General features: G+C 46.9%; 1 protein-coding gene across 29 annotated transcripts in view; it reads left to right on the top strand.

Moving 5' to 3' along the window:
* Positions 1-18,979, top strand: part of LPP (LIM domain containing preferred translocation partner in lipoma) — a 456,239-nt gene that overhangs the window by 80,735 nt on the left and 356,525 nt on the right. For 19 of the 29 annotated variants that reach the window (XM_075004755.1, XM_075004762.1, XM_075004750.1 and 16 more), the window contains one exon: positions 8,224-8,300. The exons of the other annotated variants lie outside the window; for them this stretch is intronic. The gene's annotated coding sequence lies outside the window, so the exon portion shown is untranslated. The remainder of the gene's footprint in view (positions 1-8,223; positions 8,301-18,979) is intronic. 29 annotated transcript variants of the gene reach the window in all.

Genomic DNA, 18,979 nt, shown 5'->3' on the forward strand with positions numbered 1-18,979 from the left:
CCACAGGCGTTGCCCCTGCAGCTCTTATGGCTGCGGATCCCAGCCAGTGGCAGCTTCAGGGATAACACTTAGGGTGGTGGTGGGGGCAGCGTATGATGCCCCATGGATGCCCCTATGCTGCTTCTGGGAGCCGCATGGAGTGGCGAAGCCCTTGAGCCCATGCCCTGAGTGGAGGCTGAAAGGGTTCCTAAAGTATTACAGGTTGAAAATCTTGTCCAGTTACATCCCTGGTCCATAGATGTTGCTGGACCAGAGAGCTCCAGCTGCATGGGTGCAATGGAGCCCTGCTAGGGGCAGGGAGCCCCACTGGCAGCCTGCTCTGGGGAGCCCCGGGCACAGCCCCAGGGTGGGGAGCTGGCTTGCAGCAGGTCCAGCCTGGACTGGAGAGCTCCATCAGAAGCCCCACGGCAGGGAGCCAAGTTAGGTCAGGGAGCTCGGACTGCAGGAGCCGCACAGCCCTGCAGTGGGGATCTGGCTGGGGACCCCGGTTGGGGCATGGACCCTGCTGGTATCCCCCCAGAAGCGGGAAACCTGGCCAGGGTGAGAGCACTGCAGTGGCAGGGAGCTGGCCGGGGAGCCCAGGTAGGGCACAACCCTGCTGGAAGCCCCATGGCAGCAAGGAGCCCCACCGGGGCAGGGGAGCCCTGCAGCAGGGAAGCCAGACAGGGAGTCTGGTGGGGGCACAGAGCCCTGTGGGGAGTCCCATGGCTAGGGCAGGGAGCCCTGGCCAGCAGCCGTGGGAGCAGGGATCTGGAGTGGAGCCTCCCAGGCAACCTGGGGGCAGGGAGCTGACGGTGGCCAGAAGAGGCACCTGGCTAGCAGACTGGCACCTCCCCCGGCAGCCTGGAGGACTCAGGTCCCCAGGGTGACGGGCGAGGGAGGTACAACCCATGTATAGTACTGCGTTTCACTGCAGGAATCTAAACTGTCACAAACATGAGTTTAACCTCAGGGCTTCTCCCCCATTTTACCGGGGGGAAAACTGAAGCGCAGCGGTTCTTTGAGCGCGTACTCATGTCTGTTCCAATAGCTGTCAGCCACTTGCTCACGTCTTACTGCCTCTGAGGCAGCGGTTTCCAGCCGTTTCGAGACGGGGACCCGTTGTGATGATTCAGGAGGGCCTTGTGGCCCAAGGTAAAACCTGTGGGGAGTCGGGCGGGGGGGGGCGAGGGGAGAGGAGGTTCTCAGCTGGGAAAAATGCACCCCTCTGCCCCCAGCTTAAACCCCTCTCGGCCTCCCCACCCCGCCCCCAGGCTTAACCCTCTTAGCTAGGGTTGCTAGAGTTTTGGAAAGCTAATGCAGGACAGGCAGCCCCACCCATGGGATCCCCAGCCAGGGCTGCCTGTTCGTCATAAGATTTCCAAAAACTGGGGTGGGGGGCGGGGACTCTGACAGCCCTGCAGCTGGGAGCCAGCTGGGGCACTTAGCTCTGGCTGGCACTGCCAGCCACGGGAGCCCAGCCAGGGTGGGGGGAACCCCTACAGCCCCACGGCTTGAAGCTGGCTGGAGTGCTGAGCCCTGTCCAGCAGCGCCAGCCATGGGATCCTAGGAGGGGGACCCTGCAGCAGTGTGGTGGGAGCCAGCTGGGGCACAGAGCTCTGACTGGCTCTTAGCCTCCTCTGCCCTCCTGTCACAGGCTTAAACCTGTCTCAGCCACCTGGGCCCTGCACCTGCCTCACAGGGGAGTTCCAAGCAGCTGCTGCTGCTCCCCAGCTGCTCCTTTGTTGGGCTGCCTCCTTCTCTGCCTGGCTCCCCTCAGCCCTCCTACTCCCTTCCCCCACTTGCAGCAGGGCAGTTCCCTGCCCTGCAGGCTTAAAGGGGACTCAGTTCAGTTGGTTTCAGGGCAGGATCCTTCCTGCTGGCTGTCAAACCACTTAAATTGAGTTCCATTTCAGCACCGCAGGGCAGGGACTGGGAGCCAAGCAGGAGTCAAGTGGCTGCACATGGCTCCTTAAGGGTCCAGCTGGTGACCCTGTCAACATCTAATCAGGACCCCTGTTTGGGTCCCGACCCATAGGCTGGGAATCCCTGCTCTAAGGCTCGGAGAGCCGTGATTGTAAGTTTATCCCTGAGGCGTGACAGCAGCCCTGTCTCTACTGGAGCTGTGAAAAGCAATGAAGAGGTTTGAGCATCTCCTTCGTTCAGGGCAAAATTAGGGACATTGTTTTAATAAACTTCAGAGACTATTGGGTGGTTAGATCTTTAGAAAACGAATCAGGTTTAGCTTTACAGGAAACAAGTCTGGTTCTTCAGTTTTGACTTATCTTTTTAATTCAGTAGCCCAGACTCCACATCTCTGCCTAGAGAAACAGTCATAATTGGTAATACAGGCCAAAGGTCCCTATTTCAGATAGCTCTTCAGAGCTGACTTGGTCATTGCTCTGTATTAGATCCTTTGATGCCTTTTCCTTATGCAAAGTTTGAGGCATTACAGAAATGACAAGCATGAGCTGCAGATTTTCATTTAGAATAGTCTGCCTGTAAGCCTGGTGAGTAATGCTAAATGTTGCTGACAGAGATTCATGGATTCCAAGTCCAGAAAGGAGCACTGCCATCATCCAAATAATGCAGGCCAGAGACCGATCCTCAAGAACACTTCCTAGAGCGGATATTTTAGAAAAAAAATCGGCTCTTGATTTAAGCATCTGCTCTTGAATCCACCATGACCCTTGAAAAAGTGTTCCAAGGGATAGTAACTCTCTTCGTTAAAAATTTACACCTCATTTCTAGTCTGCATTTATCTAGCTTCTGCTTCCAGCCTTTGTATCATGTTAGACCTTTCTCTGCAAAATTGAAGAATATGTAGTTAAATATTTTTCCTGTGTAGCTGCTTATAGACTGTAATAAAAGTCCTCCCTTAACTTTCTCTTTGTTAAGCTAAATAGATTGAACTCCTTTATTCTCCAACTGTAAGGCAGGTTTTCTAATTCTTTTCTCCTTCTCATTGCTCTTCTCTAATGCCTCACTGGCTAACAGTATGTGACTGTTGTATCATGTAACTGTAAGCTGAGTACTTGGGTGGCTACCCAGGAGAGATTCATGTGCCACCGACTTGATTAGCAGGGTGCCGACAGCCACCCACTGTGGGCGGCCTGTGTTTCTGTTGGTCGTGCACATTCGCACATGCCTTGGTGCTGATAAAACTTATTCTGCCCATGGATGGAAAAAAAAATTGGAGGGAACGTTGATCCTTGTCAGAGCATGTTATAGACAGAACTGGTAACTACTGTACATCCATAGTTAAGGTTGCTGAATATTCTCCATGAAAAGACTCTATTCTCAGTTGCTATCAGTTTCTCAAACTTCCATCATTAGAGTACAGTTTTTTTTCTCATGCCAGATCTCTGCTTCAGGCTGACTTTCTCCCATCCCACGGAGTTTTGGTTTAAATGTCTCAATGGGTCTAAACATGAGATTAGGGGAAAAGGCATTATTCCCATGTTTAAAAAAAAAACAAAACCTCAGCCATGTTGTAGAATCTCTGTGTTGTGGGATAGGGACTTGGGAACTCAGCAGGGAAGTTGTCCTGGTATATGAGAGATTTTTGGCTTTCCCAGTGAAAATTTGCCCAATTTTGGCCAATTTATAAGCTCCTGAAAAGTCTTTCCTTGTGTGCCTATTATGACTAGTAAACCCTCCAAATATTCTGTGTGTACAGGTTGAACCTCTCTGCTTTGGAACTCGTTCGTCTGGCAAATGCCATAATCTATCATGATTTTAGTTAGCTGGACCACCACTTATCATGGGTGTGGGTCAAGTTTCCTGTGGTCCCATAAAATGTGTTTCCATCCACCAGGCTTGGCTCTGTGTTCTGCTCTGTTTAGTTGTAATATACCTCTAAATATCTTCAAAGATCCCAGCAAGTAGCGGAAGTGTTGGTAATATGCTAGAAAATATTGACCTCCCATCAACCAGTAAATTCTCTCGTCCAGCACTGGTCAGGTCCCAAGGTTGCTGGACGACAGAGGTTCAACCTGTACTGAGCGCGCTCCATCCTCATTGCTGAGAAGGGCTTCTTCTGTAGTTACTTCTTCTGGCTGTTGGTTGCTGCGGGAGCAGTAAGCATTAGGACTGAAAGCAGGTCAGATTTCTGCTGTGTTTTTTGTTTCTTCAACACTGGTTACCATCTGGTGTGGTGAAAGGAGTAGCCTCTTGGCTGGAATGCAGGGGCTCGAGGAGAGCTGGGAGAGGGTTTTATAGTTAGGACAGCAAAGTCCTCTCCTTAAGTTGGGATTGAACCCAATGTTCCCAATTCTTCACATTCCTCTGAGTTAAACAAACAGCTGTGGAATCCACTGTCAACATGTCTCATCATTTTCTACTGGCTGTTGCAGGTTGAGGTGTCAACCTGCTACTGCAACCACTTACCCTAGAAGCTCAAGTGTCACTGGCTTGGAGTTATGAAGCTTTAACCACCAGTCTCTAGGGTCATTCTTACTCTGACTATTCAGGCATTCTGTTCAAAGTGGAACTGATTCGGCTGAGGCGACTGAAGGAAACTCGCCTCAGAGTGCCTCCTAGCTTAGCGGTCGAGACCTGCACCTGGGAGCAGGAGACAGGCACAAGATCATGCTTTGGTTTTGGTTTGGATTGAGTCAAATCCAGAACTGCTGGCCGACCAAAAAATCAGTTATTTGCAAAGCTCTTATTACGCCTCCGACACCATGCTTTCAAGCTCTTTTTTCAATAGGACATGCATGGGCTGATTCAATGCACAGAATGATGCTGGTTGAATGGGTAGCTCCTTAACGGTTTTTTTAATCCTCATTCCATAAGTGGCTTTGACACACATCATCTGAACCCTTCACTGAATATAAAATTAACTTTCTTCCCATAGTGCTATCATCAGAGTATCTAAATGCATCACAGATATCAATGAATGTACCTTCGCAGTGACCATGCATTGATATTATCTCTCTCTTTCATCTGAGAAATTGGCAAAAGTTTCCTCTATTTTCAGGTGCTCAGTCTGAGACATCTGGGGCCTGATTTTTCACAGAATACATCATTTGTACAGCACTATGTTCAAAGCACAGCTCCAGTCAACTTCAGCTGAACGCATGGGTGCTCAGCATTTCCAGAAATTTGCTCCAGGTGTTTCAAGCGGTGTGTCCAGAAGATGAATGCATAGTGGCTACCTATGAAGAATGTTGGCTTTAAGTCACTTGCTCAGCCTCTCCTTTAGGAGCTCTGGGTACCTGCGTGAAGGGAATTCCCCAGGGTGACACTGAGTTGTCTTAACCAGAAGACCGTCTTTTCTCTTCCTATAGTCTTCTGCCTTATTCACAACTCACCTTCGAGCTTCTGCAACTAACGAGGCTGGGGCCCTGCAGATGACAGCTTCCTCCCCTACCCAATCCAGAATAATTACCATATGGCTCTGTATTTCCCAGCCCTAAATAAATCATAAAATCATTGGATAAACAATGCCGTGGCTCAGTGTTTTTGCTTCCCATGTCTTGCAATGGGAACACCAGGCACTGCAGTAAATGGACTCGCAGCTGGATCTGGTTTTACTGGGGCACGTATTGGTTCTTCTGTTGCCGTTTTGTAATGTCTTGTTGCATGACACGTATAAATGAAAGTGCTGCTTCCCAAAAGTTTCAAAGGAAATAAGGCCACTTTTCACCACAGACATAAAAGGCTTTTAATGTACAAGTGTGGCAAGCACCACTGTGGAGATACACTGTGATGAACAAAGCCGACAGCTAATCACGTCTAATGCCTTTTAAGTTTATGCCTCATTTTTCATGTCTAGACTGTCTCACAGAGCATGAAAGCTTCAGTGATTGCCTCTCCAATAATTGATGGAGGAGGAATCCTCTGTAACTTTTAAATGCCTCTCTTAATTTTCCTAACTCAACCCAATGTCTGGGCCAAATTCCACTTTTGGTAATCACATTTAAACAGTCTTAATTCCTTTGTGATTTCGGTTGCATTCAGTATTCTTCTCGGCTTCCAGTGCTGCCCTGTTATTCAGTAAGTACTGCTTTGTGGTAATAAACAGCTGCCATATTGCACCCCAGAACTGGTTTCATTCCCGTGGTAGGTTGAAGTGATTCCTGCCTGCATATATGTTGTCATGAATCCTCGACTTCCATTGATGTTGGCAGGAGATAAGGAATTCAACTGTGGTGGGGCTAGTTCTGTCAACAGGGTTGGATGCATGCTTGGAAATAGGCATGTGTTTGGGCATCTCATTGAGTCAGGCCAGTGGTTTGTGAAACATTTAGGATCTTTGAGGATGAAAGCCACCAAGTTGATAGAAGTTGTTATTCTACACCCCCGAGATACTCTGGGCTGGGAGCAGCCAAGCAGACAGAGCAAGGGGTTCATGAGACCTAGATACTATTCCCAGCTCTGACATGGTCTTGCTGGCAAATTTTTGGCCAGAAATGTCCCTTTTTTGTACCTCAGTTTCTGCATCTGTAAAATGGGGATGATGAAACTGAGTTTCTGCATGTAAAGATTTTTGAGATTGAGGGATGCAGAATTTAGGTGTTGCTATTTCTATAGGGAGAGTATTGTGGCAGTTAATCTTCTACTGCTAGCTCTGGAAGAAAAATCATTTCCGTCGCTATGCCAAATGGGGCCACATTACCGTCCTCTGACAGCACTTGATCCCCCTACTAAATGTCAGCATCTGCAAAAGGAAAAGCAGTCTAGGAAAGCAAAAAGACCCAAAGGAGGGGGATGAAATTGAAAAAACAGACAGCCTCAATGAAAACTTGGTGAGGGACAAGGCATAAGAAGAAGGGGGACCTGCAGAGGGAAGAGCTGCCTGGCTGGGTTTGCGCATTGGACTTCTAACTCTCGAAGATGTGGCTTTGTGTATTTATTCACAATGACCTGGGTGGCTCTCAGATCTGTGCCTAGGTGGATGTGATGCAAAGCCATTGTGAAGTTTGGTACAGTTGGCAGCCTCTGCTTCTTAGGCTGTGTCTTACACGAGAACCTAACCTTGAAATAGGCTGCTTATTTCGCATCAGTTTTTGAAATAGGTTCTTCTGGCGCACGGTGCTGTCTAAACAGTGCCACATTCCGAAGTAAAGCGCTATTTCAGGACATCCTTGTACTCCTTCCGTGGCGAGGTTCACAGGGATGCCGGACTAGTGCGCCTGTTATCTCAGAAACCGTTTCGAGAAAACGGGCATGTTGCTTAGAGGCAGGCGGCTATTTCGGGAGGGCTGAGTTTCAGAGGGAGTGAATGTGAAGGGATAGTATTTAAGAAGAGATGCTTCCTCGGTAGACTTAACTTCCTCTAGCCATTGCTGTTTGTTCGACAGGTTTTAGGAGAGCTAAGACTTTGGGATGTTGCCTTCTCGTTCTTCCTTCTTTACCTTTGCCCAGCTTTACTGCTGTGTCTCCTCTTTCCTCCCAAATTTTTTTTTGGTGTTTTTGTTTGTTTGTTTGTTTGTTTGTTTTTAAACCTTGCTGGAAGAAACCCCTTTGGCTTGGAGGAGAGATTTCATTTGGTTCGATCAGCTTGCAGAGGTGGAGGTAGATACCAATTTGTGGGCACAGAGATAATTCAAGGCTCTGTCCGTCCTGAGTTTTTTGACCTGAGTTTTTGGGCGACTCCCACAAATCTTCAGGCATGGGCTTGGAAGACATTTAAAAGGATCACCCAGTCTCTTCAGTCTCAGCACAGCTGCTGATGTCACTCTGTGATGTGTGTGGCATTCTGTCAGAATACACTGGGGCAAGTTAAGCCCTTTGTCATGGAGGTTAGAGACTTACTGTTGGGGACCTGTAATTCTACTGATGTGAATTGGGTTTGGTGCAGGAGCAGACAAAAGCCTTTTGCGCTCAAGCAGTCAAATACAGGAACGCAGCTCTAGTACTTTGCCAAAGGACTTTTTTCAGCATAACAGCGTGAATCACAGAATCCTAGGGCTGGAAGAGACCTTGGGAGTTCGAGTCCAGCAGCCTGCCCAAAGCAGGACCGACCCTAACGAAATCATCCCAGCCAGGACTTTGTCAAACCGGGACTTAAAAAAAATGTCATGAATGTTGGTGAGGATTGTATGGCTCACTCCAAAATGGCTGTTCTTTGCCATTCCTTACTATGGCTGTCAACAATTTATTTGAATGCTACTTGTGACCAAGGTAGGGGAAGAACAAGGTACAAGCATCTTAGGACAGAGGTCATTTCCCTATGTGTCCCCTCCCTATCCCCTTACATGCTAGAGGAACAACGTTCTTTTTCTTTTCTTGCTGCAGAAATTCAGAAGCGTGTGAATGTAGGCCCTGCTGGATGTGAGCTGACGTACCATATTGTAGTCTCTCGCTTGCCTGGGGTAAGTTTAAAAAAAAAATTTTGCAGCAACATGGCAAAGGGAGGGCACTTTGATTTTATGGCTGGATTAACACATTCCTGCAATGGTTTTGCAAGCTGATCCTGTGGGATTAGGAACTGAAGGGTGTGACACATGTAATGAGAGACCTTACTAAATTAATACCTACCTTGATGGATCTGTCTTGTCTGATGATTGACTTTGACCTAACGATAGCTCTGCTGTCCTTAATGTTCTTGCTCCCTGAATGAGCACTTCCTGCTGAGATGGAGTCCAAGCCCATGGAAAAGGAATTCAATCATCAATTTGTCATGCAGAATACAAAGGGCAGAGTTAGTGGGTTAAAAAACAAAAAACATGCTGACCCTGTCTTGCAATTTGGTTACCTTTGTGATGCACCAGGCAATTCTGTGTGTTTTTGTCAATCTCATTTATTTTACTGTGGTGTCAGAGCTCTCTGGTCCAGACTCTGATGCAAACTACTCCAGATGTTGGATTATCTGAGCATGCTACCGGATTGAAATAGTCCAGGTGAGCAGCCTGTGCAATCATGCTTATTCCCCTCCCATTTCATCTCTAGAGATAGAGGAGAAGCGTGAGAATTTCATTTTTTCTCTTCTTGTTCTTCTTTCTTTGCCTTTGCCCTGTTTTCACAGTGGGCAGTGGAGGCTTTTGAGTTGTGTGCATACTTAATAGGAGAGAGGTGTCCAAGGGGTTCAGGTTTGTCCCCAAAGGGGTTATTAAACTTGGCTACCTCTCGCTAGTTCCCACAGGAGACGAGAGTCGCCCAGGAAAACCTGGGAGAAATCTGTGATCCTGCCACTTACACTGAGTGATCATAGCGAGAGGGCAGAAATCATGTTATTCTTCACCTTCCTCAGCTGGTTAAGTATCAGAGAAGTACACGTTGCAAGGAGCCCCATCACTTGGGAGTTATAAAATGAAATGGGAAAGACCCTAGAAAATGTGCCAGAGGGCGCACCATGTCCTGGCCAGGAGACAGGTTCCTTTTGAATGCTGGGATCCAAGTATTGTATTGCATTTTAACAAGGTAGAAGGTTGGCAAAGCATCTCTTAACCATTCTGAGAGACACAGCAGTTGTCTTGTGTGAAATTAGGGGACTCCTTCCCAGAGTTACCTTGTCATGTGTTTGTTCTTTTATGTGATCTCAAAACCTCCTGCAAGTCTCTGCTTAGATCTTAGGAGCAAAACATGTCAACGAAAGGAAATGACAGTGTGACCTCTGGTCTTTTAGATCTTGAACAGTCAATTCAGTCTAAGACTTTGTAGTTCCCTTCCTTGCAAAGGCTGTTAATAAGCTGAGGTGTTACCTCCACGGTGCCCAATACGCTTGTCATTCACCACATGTGGTGAACTGGACACTGCGGTGTGGCGAAATGTGGTGCCGAAGAGCTACACATGTGGAGCACCCTCCACCCGCTCTGCGCGTGTGCCCAGCCACTGGGTGGGACAACCACGTGGCAGCAGCGGTGGCTGCTCCTGCGGCCCCAGCATGTCTCCAGCCCTGGTGCCTGATGCAGATCCAATGATAGCGGCAGCTCTGGTGAGTCGCCAGCAGTTTTGGGGTGGAGAGGAACATTTATTTTGAGTGTGGGGGTGGTGAAGCTGTGACGCTACTTTAATTTCTGTTGGACACCACTGTGCTACATCAACAATACACCTCATCATCCAACTTTTTTTTTTAAATGACTCCGGCCTTTTGGGCTGGGGCTGGAACAGATTATTTGCAAAGGATGCTCCCTGCATCTGTCCATCAGCACTGGTGTTAGCATTCAAATTGCATTGGGGTAAGAAAACAAAGAACACACTGTTGACCTGTAGGCCAGATCTCTCCTGTAGCATTTGAAGTGATGGGAACGCTCACGCCACCTTATGATAGTGATTCATTGCTGTGGATTGTGACCGCCACCAGAGGATCATGGGAGTGCTTAATAAATATATCACAAGAGGCAGCTTAGCCCCTAACTGGAGCATGGACTTGGACTTTGCCACGACTGTACTCTGTCTCCAGAGCTGTAACTGCCATGAAGGGAGCCATTAGTCCCAACTTTAATACACCCTCATCGGTGTCAGTTCTGTAGTACTGTGTGAATGATTTTGCAACTGAAAATTTGTATTTTTTTTCCATTCTATTTCTTCTACACCCACAAGGGAAGGCATCGCGGGGTTCTTCTAATCACTATACCATGCAGAAGCAAGCCTATTTCCTTTCACACGCTTAAGAATAGAAGTCTCATTCTGAGTGCCAGAGAGCACAATTTGTATTTGTTGCTTAAGAAAGCACCACCAGATCCTGATATGTTTTGACTAGCACTGTGTGGCTAGCTTGGTATGAATGTGTTTTGAGCTTGGGAATCCCGAACACCGATGGGCGGTTGGTTGGGTTTTCCCCACTCGTAGTGTTCATAGAAACAATTCCTAGATGGCTCCACCCTGACCATTTCCACAAAAGGAGTATGCAGAGGTCAAGGTCAGTGTTTCGTTAGCAGTGAGAGAAGCCAATGGTGTCTGAGCCCAGTTTCTGTGGTGCCCTGAATACAACCAGAGCCTTCAAATGAACAGAAGTCGCAAGCTACTGAGGGGTTTCTTAAGGGACAATGTCAGGTGCTGTAGGTAAAAATTTTATTATTTGTGTTTTAAACCCCACACCCTTTAATAGCATTTTTAAAAGAAGGCTTCATATATTTCAGTTGAAACTTTAAAGAGCGCGATCCATAGTCTATGCAGACTGAAGGATGCCTACTACTACTACTACTACTACTACTCCTCATATATTTAGTGGAAAGAATCCTTTTGGGGTGGGTTTAACCTCTCATCTGCTGCATTTGCAGCCTTGTAGGCTATACATTGGGCAAGAATTGACTCAGGTTTGCAAGGTGGCTCAGTAAATAATGTATTTATCCTCACAACACCCTGGGAGACAGGGAGGTGCCATTATTCCCATTTTACAGCTTGGGGAACTGAGGCATAGAGCAGCTCAGTGACTTGTCCAGGGTCACAAGGGAAGCCTGTGGACAAGCCGGGAGCATATTGCTGTTGTTTGTGTTGCACCCATACCCACTGACCCTGACCTTGGTTTGTGCAAGGCGCTATACAACAGTGGTGGGCAACCTGCAGCCCAGAGTAATCTAATTGTGGGCCCCGAGACACTTTGCTGGTGTTGACTGTTCATAGGCACTGCTCCCAGTGGAGGTAGTTCTATGTTCCTGGCCAATGGGAGCTGTGGGAGGTGGTGGCTGGCACATCCCTGTGACCGCCTTTGCCTGCAGGTGGCCCCTCCAATGCTCCCATTGGCTGAGAATGGCAAACTGCAGCCACTGGGTGCTGCAAGGGACAGTGCCCGTGGACAGTCAGCGACAGCAAAAAAAAAAAAAAAATCTCATGGGCTGCAATCGGATTCCCCTGATGGGCTGCAGTTGCCCACCGCTGCAGTTTAGATTCATAATAAAGGAGATGGTTCTTCCCTTGAAGAACTGAGAGTCCACCTATACCAGACAGACACAGAATCAGAGGTGAAGCCACTGTACAATGAAGTGAAAGGATTTTCCCAGCTCAGTATCCTGTCTTGACATTGGCCAATGCCAGGTGCTGCAGAGGGAGTGAACAGAACAGGCAATGATCAAATGATCCATCCTCTGTCAGCTGTCTCCAGCCTCTGATAACCAGAGGCTGGGGACACCATTCCTACCCATCTTGGCTAATAGCCATTGATCTGTCTAACTGCCATGAATTTATCTAGTTCTTTTTGAACCTTGTTAAAGTCCTGGTCTTCACGACGTCCTCTGGCCAGGAGTTCCACAGGCCTGCCATGTGCTGTGTGGAGAAAAACTTCCTCTTGTTAGTTTTAGATGGACCTTTGGTCTGACCCAGTGTGCTTGTTCTTATGTTATCTTCTAAGGTCACACAGCTAGTTAAGGGGCAGGTGATGTGATTATCAAGTGTAGAGCTCTTTCTCCTTGGACAGTCTGGCTGCTTATGATGTGTGGATGAAAAGACATCTAGGCTATGTCACGTGGTCAAGACAGACAGCAAGCGTAATGTTTTTATAATGAGAATTAACATTAGCCACTGGGGTGATAGCCACCTTGAACTAAACAAGTGCGGTGGGATGGGGGGTGGGGGAGGGCAGGGAGCCATGGGAAAATGGCTACATGAAAAGACACCATCTATTACACATACAAATAATTCCTCTTAAGAAACAGGTTAAGATGCCACATCCATAAATACCAGTTTTAATTCCAATTTTCAGGTAAGATGAGCATTTTGTTGAGTGTTCTGTCTGTCACATTCAACTCTATAGTGCACCGTTCCCTCAGGTTTATTAGCATAATTGCTCTGCTTAAGTAACAATAAAAAAATCAACAGTAAAATAGCAGTTAGCACGGACAATTTGTTATCAAAAGCTTTTACTTAAGGACAGGTTTAGAGCATATTTATTGGTGAGTGTTATAAATTATTTTTATTTAGAAAAGCAGAAAGGGAAAATGGTTTCTGGAGGTTTTTTCCCCTTTTATTTGTTAAAAAATGGTGAATTGGAAAGCCTGAGAATTGGTCATGGCTTCGTTTTCTGTTTTGTAAAAGCTCTGTCAATTTACATATCCAGTGAAGAAAAGATTATACAGCTAACTTGGGTTTTGTGTCTGTTCTGAGCAAAATGACTGCAAAATTTTCTAATTTGCTAGGATGGCCTGCCAGATTCTTCCCCATTCCAACCTCTTCTGCAGGTTCCATGGAGTTTTCTCTTGCTGTGACGGAGAGCCATGAGAACTGCTGAGAAATGGACCGTTACACTTGTGTCGTCAGCTTTATGTCATGAGTGGAGGCAGAACCAAACCTTCTGGTAGCTTCAGGAAGGTGTGGTTTGCCACCACGTTCCTTCCTTGACAGTGCTGGGGACATTTAGAGGAGTAATCATTCATTTCTCTTCAGGGTATGCGTCAAGCGCTCTTCAAAGTGGGTGTGATGCTTGTTGGGAAAGAACTACAGGATGCTAGCTGGTTCTCGGCTTGTTTCCCTGAGAGCCTATGCCTACATCCTGTACATGCTACTGTACTTGGCAGCAAATGTTGTCTTTGCTGGCGGCCTAAGAAAAGGAGGCGAATAGGGACTGAATGGGCAAGGGAGGCAGATTTCCCCACCTGCTATGAGGTGTTTCTAGGATAAATCAGATGGGTATTGGCAGAGGGCAGTGTGTGGACTGCAACGCTGCTGACCGCTTGCTTCCATTGCATGTTCTGTGACAAAACGGCGTGTGGGGGGGCAGGGAGGAGCTCAGGATCTCCCATTTTCCAGAGGTGTTTTTGGTTAAAAGCCATTTTTGCCATAAATTGCCAGAGACGGGAATGCATGGAAAGAGGGTGAAAATTTACATATATACACAGAGCCATATAAAAGTGCTCTAGTTGGAAAAACCCCTGGGGTGAAAACAGGAGTTTTGCCTGGGTTACGTGAGTAAAGCCAACTGCTGCTCATATGAGTCACAGAATCATAGAAATGTAGGGCTCGAAGGGACCTCAGTAGGTCATCGAGTCCAATCCCCTCCCCTCACACAGGATTAAGCATTCTCCAGACTGGTGATTCTCAGCCTGGGCTCCAAGGCCCTGTATGGGCCGGCAAGCAGGTTTCAGGAGGTCCACCAAGCATAGCTGGCAGCAGATAGGATCCAGGGCAGAAAGCCAAACCCCACCGCATGGGGCTGAAGCTGGGGCCCCCAACCACCACTAACAGGGTCTGAAGCCTGAGCAACTTATCTTTGTGGGTTCCACTGTGGTGTGGGGCTGTAGGCAGTTGTCCCATTTGCTGAACCTGGCTGGTGGTCCTGGCATTTATATGCAGAAAAACAGTTGCTGTGGCCCAGCTGGTCCGTGGAGCTTTTTAGAGCACATGGTTGGTGGGGAGCACAAGGGCTTGGAAAGGAAAAGGCTGAGACGCCCGCGCTAGAGCACCGACAGGTGTTTGTCTAACCTGTTCTTGAAAGCTTCCCGTGATAGGGATTCCACAGTCTCCTTTAGGCACTTTGTTCCAGTGTTTAACTACCGTGAGACTTAGGAACTTTTTCTCGTGTCCAATCTGAACCTCCCTTGCTGCAATTTAAGCCCACTGCTTTTTGTACTGTCCTTGGTGGTAAAGGAAAACAATTTATCACCCTTCACTTTATAACAACCTTTCATGTAGGTGATGTCTGTTATCATGTTCCACTGCCTTCTCTTCTCCAGAATAAACAAACCAGTTTTTTCAGTCTTTCCTCATCGGTCTTCTTTGCTAGAACTTTAAAAAAATTTTTTTCTCTCATCTGGACTTTCCTCCTTTTTTGTCCATGTCTTTGCTGAAGCACATTGTCTAGAAGAGGACACAGTAAGCCAGCTGAGGCCTACTCAGCACGGAGTAAAGCAGAAGAATTATTTCTCGTGGCTTGTTTAAAGCACTCCGACTAACACATCCCAAAAGGATGTTGTGGTTTTTGTGCAATGTAGTTGACTCCTATTTAGTTTGTGAGCCGCTATAACATCTGGATCTCTTTTGCTGAACTCCTACCTAGGCAGTCATTTCCGATTTTGTATGCATGCAACTGATTATTCCTCCCTGTGTGAAATATTTTTGCATTTATTGGTATTGAATTTCATCCTATTTACTTCAAACCATCTCTCCAGTTTGTCCAGATTGTTTTGAATTCTGATCCTGTCCTCCAAAACACTTGCAAGACTTCCCAGCTTGGTACTGTCTGCAGACATCATTAGCATACACTCTGTGCCATTATCCAAATCAGTTCTGAAGATATTGAATAGAAAATTCCCATCTTCAAAGCTGCCAGTTGGCTCCTTGCAGTAAAGCTGGAAGAGAGAGAGAGAGAGTGTGTGTGTGTGTGCGCGTGTGTGTGCGCGCGTGCGCGTGCGCGCACATGCACATGGGCAGGAGAATGAGAGAGGTGTTTTCAAAATGTTCTTTTCTCAATGCTTTGCATCCTTTATGGGTGAAAAGTTGTGTTGCAATCAAAAATATAAATACATTTGCCTCCACACCATCTTCTCTGACTGATAGTGGTTTTGGAATCAGGCTGCTTCTGAAAGGTTCCTTCACTGGTGTGCGGCATTGTTTTGAATCTTGCCTTCACCCGAGGGGTTAGGTGTCCCTCTGTCCCGTTCTACCTGTCCCTGGTACATTGTCTCCATGGAGTGCCTTTACTCAGACTCCTCTTTGGGTCCCTCCTGCCTCTCTTCATCTCCACTCCTTCTCACCTTTGAAACCTGGGAGTCTCTCTGCTCTTTGATCCTGGCCTCAAGAAATTCCCTGTCTTGGATCTCAGCATATTTTTACTTACCTTGGTATTGATAGACACTCAGCCTTGTGTTGTTCTGGTGATGGATGTTAGTTCTGGAGACTAATGACGTTTATTTAATTGTTAATCACATTTTGAGCCTCTAGACTGGCACTCTCTGGTCTGGCAACATCTGTTGTCTGGTATAATGTTAGTTGGATGTCCACTTATCATAGGTGTGGCCAAGTGTTCCATGGTTCCGTAAAGTTTGTGTACAGGACCAGTCTTAGAGAGGTAGCTGTGTTAGTCTGCATCTTTGAGAACAGCAAGAAGTCCTGTGGCACCTTGTAGACCAACAGATATTTTGGAGCATAAGCTTTCGTGGGCAAAGATCTGCTTTGTCAGATGCATGAATGGGGGAAGGGTTGTTTCAGAGGAGTATTTAAAGAGGGGGCTCCCAGGCTCTCAGTGTTCTGTTCTGCTCTTTGCCCCTAATGCCTTGTAAGAGCCCAGTAAGCAGTGGGAATGTTGGTAATGCTGGTAGACAATATTGACCCCCAGTAGTCTGGCAAATGCTTTGCTTTGGTGCTGGATTAAAGAGGTTCAGCCTGTGCATCCTTGAGAAGGATGTAAAGAAGACGACAGCTGATGAAACTGTGAAGATGGGCACAATGTTTTGTGAGGTGGCATGGTGTGATCCGAGAGGAGAGGGATTCCCACCATTTACTTTCCCACCTTCTCCCCCTTCCATTGTTTAAATGAATCCTGATGAGGGAGAAGTGAAGGTAAGTTTGCTCCAGGGCAGAAGCTGCTGTTCAGAATGAAACAGGATGTGCAAGCAGGTTGAGGGAATTGGAAGGGGAGTCTAAGGAAACAGGTGAAACCAGCTGGCTACATATTAGAGAAGTGATGAGCTTTGGAAGCCCTGTTTGCAAACATGCTCTTCTGTGAGGGTGTGTAATTTTCCATGGCCTGATCATTTCAGTTCCCCGTTTTGGGTGCAGAAACACTTATTGCTTAGTTGTCAACTTTATCTTTCAGCCCCGGCATGGATATGAGTTATGTTGCTTTGTAGCTCACCCTGACAAAATCACCTAGCGCTGTTCAACATTTATACTTTCAGATCAATCCAGGAATAGGTAACATTCATGGGAAACTGCTCATGTACGCAGGACGTAACTGCAGTGGATTAATGTTCAGGGAACTTTGCTCTCAAAGGAGACTTGGCTGTGTGCAGAATTGTGATTGGCACATTTCTGTGCATGCTGAGCTTTCATTATAAATGGGCTGTCACTGTAGCTGTTTTAATTATGATCAGGTTCCAACTGAACAGTCCTGGAGCCTTCAAATGCCATTTGTTCTGTCTGTGTTAGTGTCTTTTTTTCATATGGGGCCCAGGCATGGAGCAGAAGTTCTGGGAAGTCCTGCATTTTGCAGCCCAGACTAAATGATCACAGTGATGCCTTCTGGTTTTGAGATCCAGGAATCTCCTTGGTTACGTGTATCGGAGGGGGAGCCGTGTTAGTCTGGATCTGTAACAGCAACGAAGGGTCCTGTGGCACCTTATAGACTACCGGAAAAAATTTTGAGCATGAGCTTTCGTGAGCAGACTCACTTCATCAGATGCATATGATGAAGTGAGTCTGTGCTCACAAAAGCTCAAGCTCAAAACTTTTCTGTTAGTCTATAAGGTGCCACAGGACCCTTGGTTACCTGAGCACCTATCAAAGTTACAGAGCCTGTGTATTGTTTGTACTAAGGTCATGCCTGGAGTCCCCAAGACCCACGCTCTGTTGCAGTATGCTGTGTGTGTGTAACATCCAGTCTGTGCCCCAAACAGCCTATAAGCCAAGTAGGAAAGAGGACTAAGGGCTAACAAGAAACGGAGACCAAAGTGATTTAAGGTCGCACAGTTTTATAGCTAAGCTGAAGATAGAATCTCTGTCTCCTGGTTTCCAGGCCAGTGCCTTGCCCACTGGGCTGTGGTGCCTCCATCAGCCCTGTTCTCTCACTTTTCCCACTCCAGTCAGCCAGGCCTGGATTCACTGTCTGGTGGGATTATTATGGGCCAGCAGCTTGAAACAGGCTTTGCTTGGTGCTTGGAAGGTCTTGTGTTTCAAACTCAGCCCAGTCTTAACTAGAAGCAAGTTCAGACCCATGGACTAGTTATTGAAAAAGTTCTGTATCCGGCACAAGCCAGCTGGAGGTTGACCTTTCCATGTTTTGGGTGGTTGTCAGAGGTCATGATACTCAGGGTGAGGGAAGTTCCTGAGAGAACTTGAGCCAATCTCATGGCAAGGGAGTTGGAAGCAGGTTTTGAAACTGAGGATGAAACCTGCTGGTGTGGGGAGCCACATGAGAACTTGAAGCACAGCAGCAGTGGGATTGTCAACAGCAAGCATTTCCGAGTAGTGGGGATTCTCTGTGAAACCATGGTAGCTTTTATTTATTTGTTTAAGCTTGAAAGTTTTATTCCTAGGGACAGAACAGTGCAGTCATGGGGCATGGAGGGGTCTGGGCCTTGACATGATGGTGCCCATCTGGAATCCCTCCAGTGCTTCTTGTCAGTCACCCCGAGAGGGAGGTGATGGGGCAATGGTGTGAGGTCTGTGAGTTGCTGCTGGGTGGTTTCCTCAAATGCAGCATGAATGCCATTGCCTAATGTCAAGTTCTTGCTTTAAATAAGAAACATGCAATCCATTCTCCAGGACGGGTCCAACATTAGGGCCCTGAGGCTGGATGTATCACAGTAGCTGTCATGAAAGTGTGGACGTACCCATGGTGATGACTATAGGGTCAACTTCTACAGTTAGATAAACACATGCTTGACTTGTGTTCACCTCCAATAGACTTTATGTGCACATACCTCTGTAAACAAAGAATTGGACTCAGCGAATTTAGCAGTGCTTAAATGCCATCAAAATTCTTTCTTTGGAATTTGTAAAGCTTGAAACATCTGTTCCCTAAAATGCTTTGATCGTGTTGTGGGGCTTTCAAAATGATACTTCAGGATCCCACTCATTTCATGAGGGCTGTGGGATTCTTTCAGTGCTCTTTTCATGTAGCAAAAAGGCAGATTTCACAGTGTACATTACATGACTTAAAAGACATATTTGAACAGTTAGTATCAACCAAGCAAACTTTTATAAGGTGCTAGAAATGTTCCAGTTACATACCCAAGGGAACAAGGAATTTCCACTTACTGTTTAGCTTGTGAGAGCTGTATTTGGAAAAATCTCACGAATTCTGGAGATGTCTTGCAAAGAACTGTATTCAGAGCCAAACCGAGTTCCAATAAAATCAACTCCTAAACATCTTAATATATCGATGGCAGGAAAGTAGTTACTATTTTTCCCAAAGTGGGAGTGCAGAGTTGGGTCCTCTCAGTATATGAAACTGCACTTT

Source organism: Carettochelys insculpta, chromosome 10 (assembly GCF_033958435.1).
Source record: "Carettochelys insculpta isolate YL-2023 chromosome 10, ASM3395843v1, whole genome shotgun sequence".
Taxonomy (NCBI): Eukaryota; Metazoa; Chordata; order Testudines; family Carettochelyidae; genus Carettochelys; species Carettochelys insculpta.